This window comes from Lycium barbarum, chromosome 7 (genome assembly GCF_019175385.1).
Source record: "Lycium barbarum isolate Lr01 chromosome 7, ASM1917538v2, whole genome shotgun sequence".
Lineage (NCBI taxonomy): Eukaryota > Viridiplantae > Streptophyta > Magnoliopsida > Solanales > Solanaceae > Lycium > Lycium barbarum.
In genome coordinates, this window is record NC_083343.1 from 22,758,840 (window position 1) to 22,762,967 (window position 4,128).

Consider the following 4,128-nt stretch of genomic DNA (forward strand, 5'->3'; position numbering starts at 1 on the left):
ATGCTAACACTGCAAAAAGAAAAATAAATAGATTTACTGACATGTGACATTTTGTAACTAATTATCTAGATAAAATTTTTATTTTTTCACTAATAAAAACATATATATATATATATAATTAAAATAGGTATGCATTTTCGACGAAAAATGAAATTTGTTGCCAATTTTGGTGCTAACATTTAACATGAAATATCCTTTCTAACAATATAATAATATTTCAAATTTTTTTTAAAGAAAAAACTATGTTTTTCTAATTATGTGGAACATAAGAATATATTTTTCTTATATCTAGTGGCACTAAGAATTAGGAATTTAATACGGTTAATATTTAAGTCCATAACAAAAAAAAAAAAAAAACACTATGTTGTAATTTTTATTAAGTTACCTATGATTTAAAATCACAATTAGAAAAAAAAATGATTTATATCTTATTAATGTGTAAATGACTAATTATATAAAATTTAAACACCTATAAGCTTGTGTTGATTACATTGTCTAATTATTTGTATTTATTTAATATAGATAAATAAAAAAAGTTCCCATGGCATGGTCCTTTTCAAATTTAATATTATTCATTATCATAAAACTCATTGCCCATCTATTATTAGATCATAACTATAAAATCATAATTTATATCAAATAGAGTATTACTTGTAAGATTCTACATAATTTAATTTTATTTAATTAAACTTGAATATCTTATTATATAACATTTAACAATTATGTGCTTGTATCTAGTTATAATCAATTTAATAAGCAAAACAAGTAATTGATGTTATTGTGTATTATTATTATTATTTTAATAAATTGATACTACTACAACAACAAAAACACCAGTTTAGTTCTACCAGTGGGGTTGGGAGAGGGTAGAGCGTACGCAGACCTTACCCCTACCTTGGTAGGTACAAAGCCTGTTTCCGATAGACCCCCGGCTCAAAGAAAGCATATCAATTTCAATAACTTGATAATTGTGATAAATCTAAGCAAATATTAAAATTAATAATCTAATATAATTAATATAGGAGCATATGACCCAACAAAAAATACCATAATTCAGTATAAAATATAATTAGTCGCTGACTAATTATATTTTATTATACTTAATTTGGGATAAACCTCTTAATGGGTGTAAGGGTAGAATTTCCGTGATATAGAGAGTCTAAGTGTTTTATTTAAAATACAGGGGTATATTATATTAGTGTTTAGTGTAATTAACACTTCTTCTTTTTATAGGCAATATATTTTAAGTTTTTAACTATAATTGTTACTACATTTCGTTTCATTTATGGTATTTTTATACAAAAAGTTAAAAAAAATATATAAAAACAAGAATAGGTACGTCCAATATCCCAAAACCTAAGCCCTTAATCCTTTTCATCCCAGCAGCCGTCACACCCCTCACCCACTTCCCCTTTGCTTCGTCAATCAGTATCAAATTTTCAGTTGTTCGCAAGTATTTTCTCTAATTTTCTTTCCTCTCCACTTATTGTTCACAAGTATTTTCTTTAATTTTCTTTCCTCTCCACTTGTTGTTCACAAGTATTTTTACTTTCTTCTTTTAAGTGGCTATAACTGTAGACATTGAAGTAATTGTCTTATTTGTTTATGTAGATTGGTTCTCATCATTTTAAAGCGAGCAATGGTGATTCCATTTATATTGAGAGTGAAGTTCTGTGAAGTCGAAGACAAGGTAAGTTGGACTTTTGCTTTTTGGATGGTGTGGACAAAGTTGATTTTTTTTGTTATACATACCACTAACAAAAGCTAAGTTAGTCTCTAGTTGTGTCGTATAAATATTTATGTTTCAAAAATTGTTCAACAGTCATAATGTAGTTAAAATCAAATGCTTATTATTATTGTAAATGTTAATATCGGTTCGGTAGGGTTTTCTTGTTATGGATCTATAATTCTTCCATGAAGGATAATGAAGTGTTGCATATATTGCTTGTTCCTTGATTAAGACTTTGTTAAAAAAGGCTTATAGTGCAACAAATTGAATTGCTTGGAGCTTGCGATCCATTTTAAGATTATTGAGTTTCATTATCTTACAAAATTGGTCATATAAGAATGTACGGGAGATTTTAGCAAAGATAATCTATGTTGCTCGGACTTTTCAAAAATATCGACGGGTGCGTGTCAGACACTCCAAAAGTAGTGCATTTTTGGAGAATCCGACACGGGTGCGGCAACGAAAGAAAAGAGTCCGCGCAACTTAGAAGATAATGCTTTTCTATAAAATATATGATCATATGTACCTGTTAAAATTATATACATGGTACAATTATTTTTGCTTTTTGATATTAATTTACTTTGTTGAAATTGATAGGTACATTTGTGAAATTTTTAGAGCAACAATAATAAGTGACCGATATTGATCAAGCTATGGTACAATTGTAGACAATGACGGAAGAAAAAGGAGCAGACTATGCGACTTTATATCCCAAGCAAGACACTACTATTGTAATTGTTGTCATAGAAAATTATGTATTGTGAATATTTTGAAATTCAACTATGTAATTATGTGTAAGTTGAAACCTATTTGGAATCTAAAATTTTGATTTTTCGGTAAGTTATAGAAATTCTTGAGTTAACGATGCTTATGGCGTATTCTTCAATTTGTATCAATGGAGTTTCTGTAATCACGACTAAACCTTTATATAATTGGAAAAAATATGGTAATACATTTTCACCATTGGTAGCAATTTTAAAAATAAAAAAAAATAGCCATATTTTTAGGTAATTTGTGGCAAAAAGAATAAATATGTAGCTACGAACAAAATGTTTGTGGCAAATATTTCAATTCATAGCTATGGCTTTCGAACTCGTAGCTAAATACAAATATTATTGCCACGAGACTAGAATATAAAATAGCCACAAAGTTTAAATTTTCATAGCAAACATATTAAGTCTTTTGCCACAAAAGAATATATTGTGGCTACAATATAAAGATTGCTACAAAATTTATTTGTCGTGGCAAAAGAGTAAAACTATTTGCTACAAGTATATATTTCGTGGCAAGAATTTTTACAGCTACAATACAAAAAAAATTCGTAGCAATAAGTATTAGTCCTTAGCCACGGACCATGTAAAGTTTGTAGCTAACTTTTAGCTACGCTACTTCTAGCTACGAATGCTACGGAAAAACAATTATAGCTAAAGTGTTTAGCCACGAAAATTTTCATATTTAGCTACAATGTATTTCGTAGCTATATGTACTCTGTGTTGTAGTGTGAAGTCCTCTCACTCAAGGCCTTCTAAGATGGGAGTATGTCTTTTGAAATGACAAGATAGGTTACTCTTGGAATTGGCAAGACACTCTCCCATACAATCGTCAATGTGCACTATGTGAATGGCTTGAAGTAAGTTATTTAGTCTGTTCCCAATCCGTGATAAAGGAAATGGAGTGAAGTTCTTTTCTTGTTCTTGCATTGGCACACATCTCAAAAAACTGTGAGCAAAAAGTTGACCAGGACATGCGAGCTTTTCCATGTTGAACAGACTTGTTATGAGGACCTGATCCATGTGCTACCAAATATAAAATTCAAAGATCACAAGGCACGTGATGTTTGCATGAGACGGAAGCAGGTGCATGATCAAGTTTCTGCTTGAGAAGATCCCCTATGAATTGCTGAATGGAAAGAAACTAACTTTTCTAAAGGCCTAAAGGCATTTGGACGCAAATGTTTCATTCTCAACAATGCTAAGGAGGAGTTGGGAAAGTCAGATGCTAAAAGTGGTGAAGCTGAAGACGGCGTAGCTGACGACATGTCAAGCACTCATGGGGCCAAGAAAAGAAGTGAAGATCATGGGTCTGTAGATGCAAATGTTGGATCAAATATGGAGGCACCTGGTCCCTAGATCTTCAGACAGATCAGTGATTGGGACTAGGTGGGTGTCTCGCAACATGCTTGATGTTTTTAAAAATACCACAAGAAACAATAACTAGTTCTTAAACACGTGCAACACCATGTTAATCAGTATAAATGAATAGAGATTGAAAGAAAAAAAGAAAGTTGGAGAAAGAGAACTGTAATGCCCATCTATATGATTATGACGGGAAAAAAATAAATGGACACTATTTCATACCAAAAAAATAGTAGATTGTGATTGTTAATAAAATTTTGCATT

General features: G+C 30.4%; 1 long non-coding RNA gene across 1 annotated transcript; it reads left to right on the plus strand.

Annotated features, from left to right (window-relative positions):
• Positions 1-1,339: 1,339 nt before the first annotated feature.
• Positions 1,340-2,578, plus strand: LOC132602209 (uncharacterized). The gene is made up of 3 exons (XR_009567657.1): positions 1,340-1,453; positions 1,612-1,690; positions 2,327-2,578. It is a non-coding gene; the product is annotated as an uncharacterized LOC132602209 (long non-coding RNA).
• The last annotated feature ends 1,550 nt before the right edge of the window (positions 2,579-4,128 follow it).